The 19924-nt window shown below is 36.3% G+C and overlaps 2 pseudogenes; both read left to right on the top strand.

Annotated features, from left to right (window-relative positions):
• The first annotated feature begins 8010 nt into the window (after positions 1–8010).
• LOC147358027 (olfactory receptor OR51C1-like) lies at positions 8011–8955 on the top strand (annotated as a pseudogene).
• A 9593-nt stretch (positions 8956–18548) lies between these two features.
• Positions 18549–19538, top strand: LOC147358026 (olfactory receptor OR51C1-like; annotated as a pseudogene).
• Positions 19539–19924: the final 386 nt, after the last annotated feature.

Raw genomic sequence — 19924 nt, 5'->3', positions numbered from 1 at the left:
AGAAACACTGGGGGCAGCTGTGAGCTGGAGCCAACTCACACTAGTTTGCCCGAAGCCATAGTGTGCATCTCTTCTCAACTCTGCATTAATGATGCCACATTGACAGCTAGAATCGCCATTGATACTACGGCATTGGTAAGTACTGAAAATGAGTTTCGTTTCTTTTTTCCTAGGATTTCAGTTTGCCAGCACACCAGAGACTGGGGTCTGTCTTACATTTGGCTTTGTGAAAAGCAATAGAAATTAAAAGACAATGCCCTTAAAATCTAATGTGTGAAGTAATTATAGAGACAAAAAAGTTATAAAATAATGTATGAAGTGTTGCAATAGTTGCTAATACAAAATTATACCCCTTATTTGTGCTGCCTTCTAAGCTGAAAATGTTTCCAAAGGTAAATGGAGAAGAGTATTCTGGAAGCAATTCTGTGGAACAATGTAAGAGGTATTGTGTCACCATTTTACTCTTCATGGAAGAATACTCTCCTGAATTTTAAATTCATAGGTCCTATCTAGGCACAGCATCAAAGAATATGAAAACACAAAATATTTCCTTCTCTTTCCTTCTGATTTTTTCCCTCAATCAGATTCTTCCAAGTGAATTTAGGTTACAAGATTTTCATTAGTTGCTTAAAGAACATCTTTTGCTTAAACAATATTATTTTAAGAAGAATTGATTTACAGATTTGGTTTAGAAATTCCATTGTTCTTCCTGAATTGTATACATAGGGGATTTTTGTTCTGAGAGTTCTACATGCCTGTTTCCTGCATAGAACTTCAAAAATATAGAACACACAAAAATGTTAAAGTTGAGGAACTTTCACTTTGAGATGCCCAAAGGACTACAGCATTATAAAGTGTAATCCTAGCTAAACCTGCTAAAGAAAAGATTTTATATCTCTTTGGATACTTCTGGCTGGACCTGAACGTGTGCACACACACAGACACACACACACAAGATGATGGGAAGGGAGAAATATATTGGGAGATTTTATGAGGTGCAAGCAGAAACTTGGATAATTTTATTTAGCTTGAGTTGTATTGATCTACAAATTATCTAAGATACTACATATACATGCTGCTGCTGCTGCTGCTGCTAAGTCACTTCAGTCTTGTCCAACTCTGTGCGACCGCATAGATGGCAGCCCACAAGTTTCCTCTGTCCCTGGGATTCTCCAAGCAAGAATACTGGAGTGAGTTGCCATTTCCTTCTCCAATGCATGCATGCATGCTAACTCACTTCAGTCGTGTCTGACTCTGTGCAACCCTATGGACAGCAGCCCACCAGGCTCCTCTGTCCATGGGATTCTCTAGGCAAGAATACTGGAGTGGGTTGCCATTTCCGTCTCACATATACATGCTATTTACTGTAAATCAGTAAAGGAGGTTGGCTTGTGCTTTGCTTAGATGCAGAGTGGACTTGAGGTAAATTTACTAAATTAGCATTCTAATAAAATTCAGTACTTCAAGGAGGCCGCTTTTAAAAGATACTGAGGAGAATCTTGTAGATCAGAGTAGCTCATTCCCTAGGTCACAGGTAGAAAGAAAATAAGCTGACAAGGGAAAAAAAAGAGAGCTATGTGAATGTGAAGGCATAACATTGTTTCACTATGTTTTTCTGTGCCTTACGTATGCCCTGATTCTTTCATTTATGTACATCTGTTGTGTTCTGTCTTTCCCTTTTTCCAATTCTGTCCAGTAATTCCAATTTGATCGATTTATGGAAAAAATTAAAATTTTTCCTGCAGAAGGATGGATCTAGTTGACATCCCTCAGCCTCGAAATAAGTTGCTTGCTTATCTACTTCATTGGCCAGGATTCTAAATAGCTTGAATTCGAATTCTCACCATTCCGCTGATGTAAGAGGTTAACTCCACATTGAATCTTACTACTTCCCACTCTACAATATCACATTCATTCCTCTTTGGTTTTTATCTACATTGTATTCAAATTCTACCTCTTCTATGAAGCATTCTTTTTTTATTTTATTTTATTTATTTAACTTTACAATATTATATTGGTTTTGCCATATATCAAAATGAATCTGCCACAGGTATACATATGTTCCCCATCCTGAATCCTCCTCCCTCCCCATACCATCCCTCTGGGTCGTCCCAGTACACCAGCCCCAAGCATCCAGTATCGTGCATCAAGCCTGGACTGACGACGTTTCATATATGATATTATACATATTTCAATGCCATTCTCCCAAATCATCCCACCCTCTCCCTCTCCCACAGACTCCAAAAGACTGTTTATACATCAGTGTCTATTTTGCTGTCTCATATACAGGGTTACTGTTACCATCTTTTTAAATTCCATATATATGCGTTAATATACTGTATTGGTGTTTTTCTTTCTGGCTTACTTCACTCTGTATAATAGGCTCCAGTTTCATCCACCTCATTAGAACTGCTGACAAAAGTGGGCAAACTGCTATGAGTAGATTACATAAAGCCATAAGACCCACCCTTGAGTGTGTCCTTGAAGAGGGCCTAGAGGACATGTCATTCAAAGGCTATTAAGGAATGACATGTGAAAATGATAGCATCACTAAGAAGTTGAGAAGTGGCTGTCCTCTGCTGACCAGGAGTGACCACTGGAGATGCAGTCATAGAGCCAGACTCATTAATATCCATGCACATGTTAAGGCCTTGACATAACAGAGGCCAGATAGCAGTGATTAATCAGAAAAAAACAGGAGGCTGCAATTATAAGAACCCCCAACGTCTGAAGGGTAGACAAGAGAGATTAATGTCCAAGCAGTAGTGGGACATTCCTGGGACAAAATAAACAAACAACCAACAAGGGGTGAGCTAGGTAACATCTATAACAAAAACAAGACAAGAATGGATGACAAAGGGGCTAGAAGAATTGTCATACTTTGCAAGCTTGACCTTGAGTTTGGGAGAGAAGGATGGAAGAAAGTTTTGGTAGAAAAAAGCATCTTAGATGATTTGTTGCTGTTTAGATGCTAAGTCGTGCCCAACTCTTTTGCAACCACATGGACCATAGCCTGCCAGGCTCCTCTGTCCCTGGGATTTCCCAGGTAAGATTACTGGAGTGGGTAGCCATTCCCTTCTCCAGGGGATCTTCCCAACCCAGGAATTGAACTTGTGCCTCTTGCATTACAGGCAAATTCTTTACCATCTGAGCCACCAGGGCACCAGGTTGCCAAATTTTTCTTCTTGTATGAAAAGGGCTACACTCATGGAGCCACTTGACTTTGTAATTCTGTTTTACTGCTTACTTCTGAATTATAGGAATGTATTTGCTCATTTTAACATTTAATGCATATCCACTATGACCCTGCTACTACGTTATTACCTGGAGATACTTTCAAAGCAACTATTATTTCACTTAGTTGTGCACGAAAAGCTGCGTGATAGATTCTTTAAGAGAAACACAAAGAATGAAAATTAAGGGTTACTGGATCCTCATTAAATGACATACCCATGCTCAAATAATGATTCAATTTCATTTTTAATTAAAGCATGTAAACACAGATTTGCTGTGTCGATATTCATTCTTCTGGGTTCTTTTGTGTCTGTCTTAGCATCACATTTCCTGGTGCCAGCAAGATAACCTGGGGGCAGGGAGGTAAAGCACAACAGAAGGGCACAGAAATTCCCCTGGGGTGTATTTATTCCCACTGAGTAAATTCCTGTATCAGCAAGTTTGCTTATAAAATTCTCCATTCTTAGAGGTAAATGGGTAGCCTTCATATACTTACCCCAAATAAGAGTAAGAGAAGTCTTTCCTCTTGTCTAAAGGCCAATTCAAGCAGCTGCTTTCAGATCAGAAACGGTACTTGGTTGTGTCTACAATAAAATACATCTGACGAAATAAGGCTGACTCATGAGTGATTTAGCTTAAATAAAAGAAAGACTTTTTTCAGAAGTGAAAACAACAATTTATCTAGTCTTCTGGCATTGCTACTTCAACATCTTTCTTTGTGTGCCTTCTAATTTTCCACATCTTGAGAGGTAAGGCATTCCCCCACTTACCATGGTACCTGATCTCCAGGCCCTCGGAGCTCCTGGTTATTCTTACTTCCACTGTTTTGTTGACTTCTATGGCTCTTATATCTACTCAGAAATCCCAAACCCCATATAGATGTTTTGTTCTTATCTGTTTAGTTAATCATGGCAAAAAAAAAAAAAAAAGTGCTTCTTTTATGTGTGTATTTCATGACACATATAATAACAAAACCTCAAAATACAATCTTTAAATTATTTTTATTTTTTTTTTTAAAGTACTTTCAGTCTTTATTGAGCAAATGTTTTTTTGTAGAAAGGACTAACACATTTTGATATCTTACTTCAGGAATTAACCTCAATTCTGATTTGAATTACATCTAATATTTGCTGTAATTCTTTATGTTAATAGTATCTCATTATTTTGGCCTTTCTTTTCCCATTTTTTTTTTTCTTTCATAATGCTTTATGGTCTATTACCTGAATTACCTTAGGATATTTTCTTCTTCATTCTACAGGGGTTTTAACAGCTTTGATACTGATGACTGAGATGCTATTCTCTTTTTATTTTTATGCAATATTTTAAAGATTTTATACTAGCATTTTTTTTTTCTGTAGTGCAAAGGAAGATCTTTTCACACCTTTTTACCCCCAATAAACTACTCATGCAACTTGCTTCTGGATGCTGTCTCACAAATTATGATCATGTAGAGTGCAGGTTCTGACCCATTTTCCAGCTTCTAGAACCTACAGTCCCACTAACACCCATGCTACCAACACTTCTAGCTCTTTGCCACTTTGGAAAGAGAGGCAATTAAAACCTACATTCCAGAATTATGCTGTTGCCAAATTTTCTTCTGTTTTCACTTCTGCTGACAAAGATGTACTTTAGTGGATATGTCAAAATTCAACATGTCTCTACTAATGACACCCCTCACATCATCATCTTTGCCTGTTTTTCTTGAGATGAGATGTCTGGGGAAGCAAAACTCCCTAGGTCACCTTATGGTTAAATATCCGTTAAAAAGAGGTGATTTTTTTTTTTTTTTTTTTTGGATACAGACTCTGGATTCCTGAATGTAGTCTGTCAAAACGGCATTAAGTGCTGTCCTATGTTTTGACTCAATTCCTATCTATATTCCTTAGTTAGGAGCAGTTAATCACCTTCAAAAAATTCTGGATGAAGACTGTCTGTCTTTAACTTTCGTGTTTCTTTAGTCTATTTGTGTTCCCCTTCATCTTTTTTTGAAAACTTAATAGAAAATTGGGAGAGACTGGTTTCAGTTAGTACTGGCTAAAAATACTTTAAAATGGAAGTCTATTCTATTCTATTTTTAAGAACAATTTATTGAAATATAGTTGTTTTACAATGTTGTGTTAGTTCCAGGTGTAGAGCAAAGTGATTCAGTTATACCTATATACATACATATATGTGTGTGTGTGTATATATATATATATATGTATATATTATCTACATTTATATTCATATTCTTTTTTAGATTCTTTTCCATTATAGGTTATTACAAGATATTGAGTATAGTTCCCTGTGCCATACAGTAGGTCCTCTTTGGTTGTCTATTTTATGTATAATAGTGTGTATGTTTTAATCCCAAAGTCTATTTTAAATCTTAGAAAACTCTGAAAGCAATATGCTATACAAATTAGAAAGAGTTGCAACATAGATAGATACTAATGACCTACAGATGGGAGGTGAGAGTACATTCAGATTTCTGAATTAGGCAACCTGATATATTAAGTTACCATAGACCTATAGATTGACAATAGATGTATAGCTGTTAATCAAAATGGGAAGAAATAGAATATACAAGTTGTGGGAAATAATTCAGATGCCATCATTTGGTGCTTGAGTTGACTTTGAGATACTTTAAGGGAGAAATCCATGAGTTAGGGAGATGGATCTAATACTTAAGAGATTTGTTGTTGTCTAGTCGCTAAGTTGTGTCCAACTCTTTTTGGACCCCATGGACTGTATAGCCCACCAGGTTCCTCTGTCCATGGGATTTACCAGGCGAGAATACTGGAGTGAGTTGCCATTTCTTTCTCCTGGGAATATTCCTGACCCAGGAGTGGAGCCCATGACTCTTGCATTGGCAGGCAGATTCTTTACCACTAAGCTACTAGGGAAGTATTTAAGGAGATTAGCTTCAGATTAAATAAATATTTTAAAGTTGGAAAATAAATGAATAAAATAACATTATCCATGAAATGCCTATGGAATTGAAAATATGTATAAATAGATAACAACATATTGGAGAAATAGTCAAACTAAACTTTGACTACATCCATAAGTAAGTTATGTAGTTAATTTGATGATAAAATTGTGCAAAAATGGATATACTTTATGGAAATTATCTTGGATGGCTTTTAAAGAAAAACAGAAGTCTTAAATGAGCTCAAAATATATTTTGGACAATAGCTTTATTTTTACAATAAATTTATGTCCACTATAGATTAATTTGAATTAATGTATCCCATATTATGCTTAAGAGTTTCCTGTTTGCTAAATTGTTTGCTAAATTGTTTTAATAAATTATCTACATGTCCTCCAAAACATATGCAATTCAGAAATAGAGTTGCATCATCTCTGAACCATAAAAATATTATATAGGAGATTTGAAAACATAGATATCTCTAACATGGTTGCCACATTTATTAATAGAGAATTATATTACTGTTGAAATATAAGTAATTATCATTATTATTATTATAATTATTATTTTCATAGGAAGTATAGTGTAGTTTTTAATAGCACAAGTTCTAAAGTCTTATTTTCTGATTCTCAGTGTAATCGCTTCCAGACTTTATGACCTTTAGTAATTTATAATAACTTCTGAACTTCTCTTTGTTTTATCTGTAATAAAAATATCTCTCTCAAGTTTATCATAGGTTCAAATAAAATAATCTTTGTAAAATACCTATAACATTATATAGAACACTGTCTTAGATTCACACAATATTGTATACCTGAACAACCCTATAAGAGCTCAAAGACTAGATTAAGGACCAGGGAATATGTGACACAAAAAAAGATTTTTCCCTATTGATTTTTAGCACAACAAAGGCAGACTCTATAAAGGTAAACAAGGCAGTATTTTAATGTTACAAATTAAAAACAGTATCAAGCTTCAGATTCACAGGACCTGAAGCATCTTCCCTCTACTTCACTTTAGTAAATAAATGTAATGAGGCAGGATAAACTGATGTTATCTGGGATAGAGTCTTTGGTATATGTGGAACCTGACAAAGAGAGGTTTCCCTGCTAAGTCAAAATGACTTTTCATTTATAATCTGAGTTTAATAATTCTAAAATTCCAAAGCAAAATTAGTCAAGTGTTTTCTTAGACCAAGTTCTGCTCATGGTTAAATAGAGTATTTCAGGAAGGCAAATATAATGTAAATCAATTACCAGAAACATATTGAATATCTACTATGAGCAATGAATTCTATGAAGCAAAGATTAGCTAAAATTCACTCCTATTCTCACATAGCAGAATTAAGATTAACTCTCATTCTCAAGTAGAAGTTTACAATCCAGTTGAAGAATAAAATATGTAATAAAAATGTTGGTTAGAGTATAGGATAATAAGTGACAAACATCAAATAGATTTAGCTAAGTAAACTGAAATTAAATTGAACTCAATATCTTATTTCAGTGATGAACTTCACAGACATAATATTGGTGTAAGAAGCAAGATGCAATTAGAATATACTACATGATTCTATTATATCAAGATCAAGAACAGAGAGAAATAATTGTAGTACTAGAAGTCAGAACAATGGTTACTGCAGGAGAAGACATTGTTAAGGATGAAGCATTAGGAAGCCTTCTGGGTTGGTGGTAAGGATGTATCCGTTGATCATGGAAGTGGTTACTTAGGTATACATAGATGCCAGACTTAGCTGTACTCTGAAGTTTTGTGAACTTTACTAAATTTATAGTAAACTTAAGCTAAAAATAAATTTTAAATTTAGAAAGTCAAGATCAAACAAGAGAATTCCACTCCTGCATACATTAATGCCAATTCTCCATAACTCCACTTTGCCAACTTTCCTCTTGACTGGCATCCCTGGACTTGAATGGGCCCACACCTGGATCTCCATCCCATTCTGCTGCCTTTATTTGACTGCCCTTTCTGGAAATACTTTGATCCTGTTCATAGTCCTCACTGAGCCAAGCCTCCACGAGCCCATGTACTACTTCCTGTCCATGTTGTCCACCACCGACATTGGCTTATGCATCTCAACACTGGTGACAGTACTGGGAATCTTCTGGGTCAATGCCCGGGAAATCAGCTTCAATGCTTGCTTATCACAGATGTTCTTCATTCACCTCTTCACTTTCATGGAATCTTCGGTGCTCCTGGCTATGGCCTTTGACCGTTTTGTGGCCATTTCTAACCCCCTGAGATATGCTACCATTCTAACACACACGAGGATTGCACAGATTGGTCTAGCGGTCATCACCAGGGGGACAGTCATTCTGACACCACTAGTCCTGCTTCTTAAACATCTATCGTTCTGCCATAGTCATGTGCTCCATCACTCCTACTGCTTCCACCCTGATGTGATGAAGCTCTAGTGTTCAGATACAAAGATCAATAGTGTATTTGGACTAACTGCAATTATCTCTACTGCTGGGGTGGACTCTGTCTTTATCCTGCTTTCCTATGTCTTGATCATTCGCTCGGTTCTCAACATTGCATCCCCAGAGGAGAGGAAGAAGGTCTTCAGCACCTGCATTTCTCATATCACTGCTGTGGCCATATTCTATATCCCTTTGATCAGTCTGTCTTTTGTTCACAGATTTGGAAAACACGCTCCATCTTATGTGCCCACACTCATTGCTAATGTATACTTGCTCATCCCTCCTGTGATGAATCCCATCATCTATAGTATAAAAACAAAGCCAATTCAAAAAGCTATGTTCAAACTTTTATGTTTCAAGGGAACTCATCTTTAACAATTCTGCTATCATAAATATCTATTTCAAAGTCAGTGAAGATTTATCACAAATTGGAGTTGTCAGTTCAGTTCACTTCAGTTGCTCAGTCATGTCCTACTCTTTGCGACCCCTTGAATTGCAGCACACCATGCATCCCTGTCCATCACTAACTCCTGGAGTTCACCCAGACTCATGTGCATCAAGTTGGTAACGCCAGCCAGCCATCTCATCCTCTGTCATCCCCTTCTCTTCCTGCCCCCAATCCCTCCCAGCATCAGAGTCTTTCCCAATGAGTCAACCTGTCCAATGAGGTGGCCAAAGTATTGGAGTTTCAGCCCCAGAATCAGTCTTTCCAATGAACACCCAGGACTGGTCTCCTTTAGGATGGACTGGTTGAATCGCCTTGCAATCCAAGAGACTCCCAAGAGTCTTCTCCAGCACCACAGTTCAAAAGCACCAATTCTTCAGCACTCAGTCATCTTCACAGTCCAACTCTCACATCCATACATGACCACTGGAAAAACCATAGCCTTGACCAGATGGACCTTTGTTGGCAAAGTAATGTCTCTGCTTTTGAATATGCTATCTAGGTTGGTCATAACTTTCCTTCCAAGGAGTAAGCGTCTTTTAATTTCATGGCTGCAGTCACCATCTGCAGTGATTTTGGAGCCCCCAAAAATAAAGTCTGACACTGTTTCCCCATCTATTTCCCATGAAGTGATGGGACCAGATGTCATATTCTTCATTTTCTGAATATTGAGCTTTAAGCCAACTTTTTCACTCTCCTCTTTCACTTTCATCAAGAGGCTCTTTATTCCTCTTCACTTTCTGCCATAAGGGTGGTATCATCTGCATATCTGAGGTTATTGATATTTCTCCTGGCAATCTTGATTCCAGCTTGTGCTTATTCCAGCCCAGCGTTTCTCATGATGTACTCTGAATAGAAGTTAAATAAGCAGGGTGACAATATACAGCCTTGAAGTACCCCTTTTCCTATTTGGAACCCATCTGTTGTTCCATGTCCAGTTCTAACTGTTGCTTCCTGACCTGCATACAGGTTTCTCAAGAGGCAGGTCAGGTGGTCTGGTATTCCCATCTCTTTCAGAATTTTCCACTAAACGTGCAATTTTATAGTCCAGTAGAATTAAATATTATCCAATTCAGTTATCTCCATGATTTAGTTAATCCCATCTAAGGCAATCTTACCTTTTACACCACTAAAATATGAATTCAGAATCTCACTATCTCTCAGCCTCATTTTAAAGATGACTAATGAAATCCCTTTCTCTAATCATATTTTGGCCCCAAAACACCCATCATTCATTTTGAGATACTTTTCCAAATAGCTGAATCAATGTGTATTAAAATTTAAAAACAAACCAACAAGCATCTCTTTCATGGTTGTTCCTCATACACCAACTAAATGAAGAAGAAATTCCAGTCTGTGATGAATTTCTCCACAATTCTGGTTCAACTTTGCTATAAAGTTTAATCTGTCTTTTTATCTCTTCACATATTCTGCAATTCTTACAAAATCAGTATGCTAAATGTACATACAACTTTCCTAATGGTGTGTTTTACTGTTGACTCCACTTCAATCCTGACAACTCCAACTCCAACTTGAAACTCTACTGGTATCTCAAGGCTCCTCTTTAAAAATCTTCTTCATTAAGTTTTTCATGATTATTTCGGTGACATCTGATCTCTCCTTCCCATAGTTTACCTTTTAAGTGCTTTATCTGTACACTTTTTGCCTTTAAATGTTTTGACTATACATTTGTATATAAATATGATACTTTCCACAAGGCTATAAATTCCTTAAATTAAAAAAAAAAAGCTTTGATTTTCTTTAAAACTTCTACAACACATAGCAAAATGTCTCTCACAGAGCAGACATAGTGATAGTTGTTGAGTTGAACTGAACATAATAGACTATCAAATTGTCCTTCTGAACAATTCCAGCGATAAGTCTTCAATTCAGTGTTTGGCATGTATAACATAAGAAATCGCTCTTATAACTTATCCCAGTTTTTCTGCCTGTGTTATCTAGTAATTGATCAGTTCTGAATTTCTCCATCATATAGAGAAAGGGTTGCTTTGGAACTTGAGATTGCACTCTCAGGAACTTATCCCAGTTTCCATAAAGCTCAATTTGACTAAGAATAATTTAAGCCATTTTTTAAAAATTGAATATGTTTTCCAGAACTGCTGCTCTTAGGTAAGTTTGGAAATTTTTTCCAATGCCATAGACAAAAACTTATGAACCATCTTCAAATGCACACTTTCCTTTTGCTTCTGCAGGCAATGAATCTGTATTTCTTGACTGTTGTAACACCAAAATATCTCTTTCATCTCCAACACTTAACTTTCTACACTAAATCTTGGCTTCCTTTTAAGTTTATAGACCTCTAACATTGTCCCTTTTCCTCCTGTTTGCTGTCAAGTAGTCAGAAAAAAGCTTTGCAAATGGCTTTTGAATTAAATTTTAGTTACACAAGAAATAATAATAAATATATTCCCACAAATAGAAGATTTTATAGAAAAAAACAAAGTCCTCCTTGATATAGTCCCTCAAGTTCAATCATTCCACCTTCCCCATAGGTAACCACTGTATGAATTTTATTTTTATCCTTTGTCGTTTATGTATGTGTACTCGTAAACTTAGAAAAAATAAAATGTAAAGCAATTTGTTTCATTTGTATTTCAGACAGTACTTTCCTAGGGATGTTCTGCCTGTTATTTCAAGAACTACATAAAACCAAGTAGAGAAATTTGCCATTGCCCAGAATTCCTCTCTCTCACTCTTCCTACATATCTCCTATTCAACACATTCCTAGGTAATAGCTCAGTGTGGTTTCAAGCCTCATTATCTATTTCTGTAAATGTCTGTGATATCTATTTGGTAAGTTAGCACTGGGCTGCAACTTTGTATAGACATAGAAATGCTTCGAAATGCTATCTCGAAGATTTATTTCCCCAGACTCAATTAAATACCCTCCCTCAATTATTCTAGTTCATTACCAAGCAATGCCCTGGATTTGCTAGTCTGATTGGTCCCACTCTACTTCACTCTCTCGCTTCTTCACTGATGATGATAAGACAGTGGCACACTATGCCATCTGAGATATCACCAGCTCAGAGTTTTGCAGCCACAAAAGTAGAACAAATAAAACTAAGGATATGGCCATCCCAAATTACATTCTTATTCATTTTCCAGTAGTAACATGCATCTAGTATCTCCAATAAAACAGACTTTAGGATGTCTATTGAGACTATAAATGTGAACCAGATTAGCTTCTTACTTTAAGTGAGCTATTTCTTAGTAAGGAATATAATTTGCAAAGATGTAATTGCATTAAAATGTTTATTATAGATGTTCCTGGTTTCCGGGATACTTAGTAAAAGACATAAACATTGACTAATTCAATTTAAAAAGAACTTTAAATAGCAATTCTACTTTATTATAACCATGGTATGAAATCACAAGCCATGATACAGAATTTGATAGGAACAAGCAAAACAAAAATGATAGGAGCAAGATAAAATGAGAAGTAATAATGTGGCATATTAATTTAATTAATAATTCAATGGGAATGTTGTATCCACTATATACAATTTTAACTGACATTCAAATTTTAAAGAAAATACCTCTTATCTGTAATATACTCCCCAAAGGCCTTTCCATAGGATTATAATACAGGATAGATACATATTGATGGGTGGGCATCTTATTAAAAATACAGATCCCTGGTTCATCCACACAGTGGTTGCTAAGAAGAGCTATCAAGCCACAAAAGACATTGACGAACCTTAAATGGATACTATAAAGTGAAAGCAATCAATCTGAAAAGGCTACGTATTATATAATTCCAACTATATGACATTTTGGCAAAAGGTAAAACCACGGAGACAAGAACTTGGGGAGAGGGAAGGATGAATAGATGGAGCAGAGAGAATTTTTAGGGCAATTAGATACTATGATGGTGAATACATGTCATTATACATTTGTCAAAATATGTACCATGAACCACACCAAGAATGAATCCTAATGTAAACTATGAACATTGAATGATAATGGTATGTCAGTGTTGGTTTATTGATTGCAACAAATATATCACTTTGGCGAGGGATGTTGAGGGTGGGGGAGGCTGTGCATGTGTTGGAGTGGGTTGTATATGGCACTGAGTAATTTCCAGTTAATTTTTAAAACTAATTGTTGAAACTTCTTTTCAGCTGTGCTGGATCTTCGGTGCTGTGCAGGCTTTTCTCTAGTTGGAGCAAGCAGGGGCTACTCTCTCCTTGTGGTGCCTGGGCTTCTCACTGTGGTGGCTTCTCTTGTTGAGCAGCACAGTCTCTACATTGCATGGGCTTCAGTAGTTGTGGTTCCTGGGCTCCAGAGCACAGACTCAGTAGTTGTGCTGCATGGGCTTAGTTGCTCCGCAGCTTGTGGGATCTTCCCGGATCACAGATGGAACCCCCGTCTCCTGCATTGGTGGAAGGATTCTTTACCACCGAGCCACCATGGAGGTCCTTCACTTAATTTTGATATGAAACTAAAACTGCACTAAAATAATCAAAATCTAGGGATTTCTCTGGCTCCAGTGGTTAAGATTTTGCCTTCCAATGCAGGGGATCTGTGTTTGATCCCTTGTTAGGGAGCTAAACTGCCACCTGCCTCATGGACAGAAAACTGAAAACATAAAACAGAAGCAATGTTGCAACAAATTCAATAAAGACTTCAAAAAAATTTTTTTTAAATCTACAAAAATTCACCCTCCTTCAACCCCCCTCCAGAATATATTATTTTATCAGTTCTGGCTTAAGAATCTATATCTATAATAAGATTCCTCAGGTATATCTAAAAGTTAGCCAGTTTGAAGAGCCACTGAGACATAACAGGATACAACAAGGTGTTGTACAATATCTGTGGTATATTTGTTATCTCCAATCTAAATTTATTTGTTTTGATGTCTACCTGTGAAGGAAAATTTAAATCTTCCTCTATGTGAAATGTGTGCTATGTGGTAAGTCGCTTAAGTCATGTCTGACTCTGTGCAACCCTATAGACTGTAGCCAACCAGGCTCCTCCATCCTTGGGATTCTCCAGGCAAGAATACTGGAGCAGGTTGCCATGCCCTCCTCCAGGGGATCATCCGACCTAGGGATCAAACCCGAGTCTCCTGAGTATCCTGCATTCCAGGCTGATTCTTTACCACGGAGCCACTGTGGAAGGCCTGTCTGTGGAATAACCGGATCTAAAATCCTAGTATAGGAGGATGGTATTTTTTTCTTCTCCAAACATGCATGGAAACTGTATTTGCAGACTTTTCATGTTTATTCAATATTTATATTTTCCTGTCATATAATTTCAATATGAGCCATCGTAAGTCAAAAAGAAAACAACCTCAGCAATCGTAATACACTAAACACTGTGGGAGAGCAAGCCAATTTAGGCACGCAGAGTGACTCTGAAGAACAAAGGCGGCAAAACAAGCAGATACAACTAGCCAGGGAGATCCCTTAGGAATAGGGTTTTATGATGGGTAAATGAGTCTCCCGAGAATGGGTTCTTTATAGAGAACCTCTACTCTGGGAACTGAAGGAGATCACATAGCCCTGTCTCTTCCTCACCCTCTTCACTGGATGTAAGTACAAGGGCATCAGAGAGACATGGATGTGTATTAATGTTGGAAGGTTTATGTGGACTCATTTTGCTGTAAGAGATTTGGATTCTTCAGGGGAAGTACTTTTTTTAAAATTTTATTTTATTTTTAAACTTTATAATATTGTATTGGTTTTGCCAAATATCAACATGAATCCGCCACAGGTATACATGTGTTCCCCATCCTGAACCCTCCTCCCTCCTCCCTCCCCATACCATCCCTCTGGGTCGTCCCAGTGCACCAGCCCCAAGCATCCAGTATAGTGCATCAAACCTGGACTGGCGACTCATTCCATATATGATATTATATGTATTTCAATGCCATTCTCCCAAATCATCCCACCCTCTCCCTCTCCCACAGAGTCCAAAAGACTGTTCTATACATCAGTGTCTCTTTTGCTGTCTCGTACACAGGGTTATTGTTACCATCTTTTTAAATTCCATATATATGCGTTAGTATACTGTATTGGTGTTTTTCTTTCTGGCTTACTTCACTCTGTATAATAGGCTCCAGTTTCATCCACCTCATTAGAACTGATTCAAATGTATTGGGGAAGTAGTTTTAAGAGGAAATTATAATAGCCATGCAAACAAAAGATATTGTAGAATTGCCTTTGATTTAAGAATTTACCATACGATGTGCTCCTGAAACTATCACAACATTGTTAATTGGCTATATTCCATTACCTGAAAACAATAAAATGGTATTTTATTGTTTTAAATAGCATTTTATTGTTTTCAGTGCAGCTTAGAAATAAAGAACAGATATTCTTTCCAATGTACTGAATCTCCATTCTAAAAAATTTATAAACAATAAAATTCTGAAAATCAAAAAGTAATCCAGGTTATGTGGTCAATTTGAAAACTGACTAGGAGTCCTTAGAAAAGATATCTAAAATATATTATTCATGGTACTGAACACGGAGAGTTCAAAGAGCCCAAAGAGCTGAATTTCAGTCATCAATATATAATTCTGCCATGAAAAGTGAGATTTGATTTCTTTAAGGGAAAATATTGCCTATGGGATATCTGGGGTCATATGCTCAAATCCTAGTGTTGAGCTTCAAAGAGATAAATAATTTATGAAAAACTAATAGTGATTTATTAGTAGTAGAGCATGACAGTTTCATTAGTATCTTCCTTGTAACAATATTGTTCCATTCAGAATAACAGACTATAATACTCTTCAAGAGATCAAGATATTCAAGCCAGACTGATATCAAAGAGATGCATTTGAAGTCACTTAACTTAGGTTAAATATGCCAGCAGTGACTATGGAAATGAATAGGACTAATTTTTATTATTTTAGCTCAAATCTATGATTCCAGCAGGTCTCATTATACAATGTTAATCTTACCAGTCATCTTAATAATTTAGCATGTGAGCAAATAATGCTTTTTCATCTCCCTTGAATGTTGATAAGAAAATAAGTTTTACGTAGAACAATAGAAATCAGAACACACACCAGAAAAGCTATAAAAGCACCAAGTGTTTGAAATGCTAATGTCTATGCATTTACACAATTATTTAGAGACAAAGAAAGATGACAGCATATGGCTGTTGAAGAAAAAAATCACATGAATAATTGACATTTTAGTAATCCACATATATATGTAACATAAAAGTTAATTTATTTAATGTTATTCTACCAATTTTACCCCCATCAAGAAGCATTGGTATGTACCGTGGTGGACTTTAACAAATTTTGAATATACCAAAATGGAATTCAAAGCCTAACTTTTCCATTGTATGAAATATTACAAAATTTATTTCTCTAATTTTTACTTTTCTGGATGAAAAGCCTGAGTCTTAAAAACAATATGATTTTCAAATTAAATAAGATTCTTCACTTAAAGAGCTAAATAACAGGCCTGATATACTGTGGAATTCTATGAATGATAGGTCTTAACTTCCTTTCAAAACAACTCTAACTATTAACATCTCCAGTTTACCAATGTTATCAAGATTATTATGTCCTCTGATTTCAGAATTTTTGCATATTAATTTTTCATGATGCCAGAAAACTGAGTGAGAAATTGATTAATTTTACTTAATATACCTTTCCATCAAATAATTATAAAATTAATAGAACATTAATCATTTTATATCATGACAGTAGCCATTCCATAATCAATAAAACGTGCACTTGAATCTTTCTGTATGTGGATCCCTTTAGAATCTCTCATATATTTAAGACACTAAGTAGTGTCCATAACCATGTACCAGTGAAGTGGGAAGATTTGGGAGAATGGCATTGAAACATGTAAAATATCATGTAGGAAACGAGTTGCCAGTCCAGGTTCGATGCACGATGCTGGATGCTTGGGGCTGGTGCACTGGACGGCCCAGAGGGATGGTATGGGGAGGGAGGAGGGAGGAGGGTTCGGGATGGGGAACACATGTATACCTGTGGCGGATTCATTTTGATATTTGGCAAAACTAATACAATTATGTAAAGTTTAAAAATAAAATAAAATTAGAAAAAAAAAATAAAATAAATTGCAACCACATAGAATAAGAAAAGAATCACAGAGATGACTAATTCAATCACCTTAATATATTAACACCAAATGACAAGACCAAACACGTGGCTATTCTGAACAAAAACTGAGCAGCCTCAGATGTAAGATATGTTAGGGTCTCAGTAGCCTATAAGAACAGGAATAAAATTTGAGACTGGATAGCAATAATAGCTGGGGATTAAAAATAAAAATAGTCACAAGAGGCACCTCAAACTAAGATTTGGAGCCAAAAATGTTTCAATCACTAAGGAAGTAAAATTGTGTAGGCATAACACAGCTATAGGAGTATATTCTCCAAATTAAGTGGTTTGAGAATCATGTTTCCAATATTCATGAGTGACCAATGGAATTCCAGTCAATGACTGGGACTATGAGGAAGTCATCCAATCTTCAAGAGGCAAAGAGAAGAAAATTAAGAATATATACAGCACCACCAGATCGGCTTAGTGAGGATCTTAGCAAGAGTTTGCAGTACATAAGGGGACTAGATCAGAGTTAAGTCAATATGAGAAAGGAAAAAAAAATATTCAGGACATAACTTACCTAACAAAAAAATCTACTGGTGGAACTGGAAGTTCAAATATGTTATTTACTTTGAGGAAGCCAGGCTCTGTAAGGGTATTGTTCTGAGACTGTAGGCAAGTAAAGGGTGGCGATAATTGCAACAAGACTAGGCTGAAGAGGGAGTATCTAATACCAGGTATCTGCACACCTTACTCTTAACCCTGATATTTAATACAGTTGTCTCTGAAAGAAATAATTGCTAAAGGCAATATTACAGAGTTATCTTTACTAGGTACGTTTCAACACAACTACAATGATAACAGACATAAAAGGAAAAAAATCAAGACCAGAAATGTAACTCTAGATTAGAAACGACCCAATCAAGTCAGGGGTAAGATCCACTGATCAAGAAATAATAAATTAGGACATTTCAACATGTATAAAATTATTTCCTTAAAAAATTGCTTCCTAGAAAGACTATATATTTTTAAATGTATGATAAAGTTCCACAATAATGCACTAGAATTAATACAAATATTCTAGCATATGATGTATTTTTATTAAGTAATACACCTTTCTTTTATAACCTATTATTACTTTGAGGTCTCCATTAACATCTTGGTGGTTATCTTGGATTATCTTGATCCAATTCTCCTTTATGTGGGGAATACAAAGAAAGGGGGAAAAAACGCTTAGGGTCAAAGTGGAAGATGACAAAAAGTACTCTTGAGATATTATTAAAAATGCCCTCTTCTCTATTACAAATCAGGAGACAAGAGAAGTTCAGCACAGCAAAGAAAGCCTAAAGACTAGGGAGCACAAAAGTGGAGATAAGGTCCTAAGGAAAATCTCCAATTTGATTTATCTAACTGTAGTTAATAAAAATCATAATGAATTTACTGTATGGTGTTTTCTTTTATCATTATAAGACATTTTATTTCAACACTATTATTCATCCATAGTATAAATGTCACCTTTTCCTAACATTGCTTCCTCTCCTCTGATCTTTTTACTGACGGGAGTTCCAGGACTAGAAGCTGCCCATGCCTGGTTTTCCATCCCTTTCTGCTGTCTCTACATAACTGCCTTATCTGGGAATGGTGTAATTCTATTTGTCATCATCCCTGAGTCAAGTCTCCCACCGACCTGGGACTGTGTATTTCAACACAAGTAACCATGCTGGGCATATTCTGATTCAACGCAAGACAGATCAGTTTCAATGCCTGCTTTGCCCAGACATTCTTCTTTCAACCTTTTACTGTCATGGAGCCTTCAGTGCTCCTGGAAATGGCCTTTGATCACTTCATTGCTATTTGTAACCCTCTGAGATATGCTGCCATTCTGATTCATTCCAGAATTATCAAAGCATGGTTTGCCATCCTAGTCAGAGGCACAGTGATCCTAATGCCTATGGCCCTACTTCTTAAATATCTATCCTTCTGAAAAATCCATGTGCTCCATCATTCTTATTGCTTCCATCCTGATATAATCCAGCTCCCATGTTCTGACAATAAGATCAACAGTGTTTAAGGACTTACTGTCTTCATAGTTACTGCAGGAGTGGACTCCATCTTTATTTTTCTCTCCTATGTTTTGATTATTAAGGCCAAGCTGAGCATTACTTCCCCAGAGGAGAAGCATAAGGCCCTTAAGACATGTATCTACCTCATAGGGGCCGTTGCCATCTTCTACATCCCTCTCATTAGCTTGTGCTTTGTCCATAGATTTGGGGAAAAGGTACCTCGTTATGCACACACTCTTATGGCCAATGTGTATTTGCTTATTCCACCAGTGATAATCCCATTATCTACAGTGTGAAAACCAAACAGATCATTAGGACAATTAAAAAAGTCCTTTTTCCCAAGAGATTCGAGTTTGACTCTAACAACTCTGCAATAAAAGCTACTCCTTAGCTATGACTCCTAAAACCTAGTTTAGTTAATATCATCTCTTCTATCTGTAACTCGAAAGCAAAAAAAGCAGAAGGTTGGGTGGGTGGGGGGGATGTAGTTTGGTGGAAATTTACATTTTTTAGTGTTTAAATTTTATTTATTTATTTATTTTAATTGAAGTATAGTTTACAATATTATAAAAGTTACAGGTGTGTGATACAGTGATTTACAATTTTTAAAGCTTATACTCCATTTATCGTTGTTATAAAATATTGACTATATTCCCCATGTTGCACAGTATATTCTTGTACCTTATTTCATATGTAATAGCTTGTACCTTTTACTCCCCTAACCTTATATTGCCCCTCATCCCTTCCCTTTGCTCACTGGTGAACACTAGTTTGTTC

Source organism: Bos grunniens, chromosome 15 (genome assembly GCF_055505025.1).
Source record: "Bos grunniens cultivar Pamir isolate PY7600 chromosome 15, Bosgru_T2T1.0, whole genome shotgun sequence".
In the NCBI taxonomy this organism is placed as follows: Eukaryota; Metazoa; Chordata; class Mammalia; order Artiodactyla; family Bovidae; genus Bos; species Bos grunniens.
This window is presented reverse-complemented; position numbering and strand designations above follow the sequence as displayed.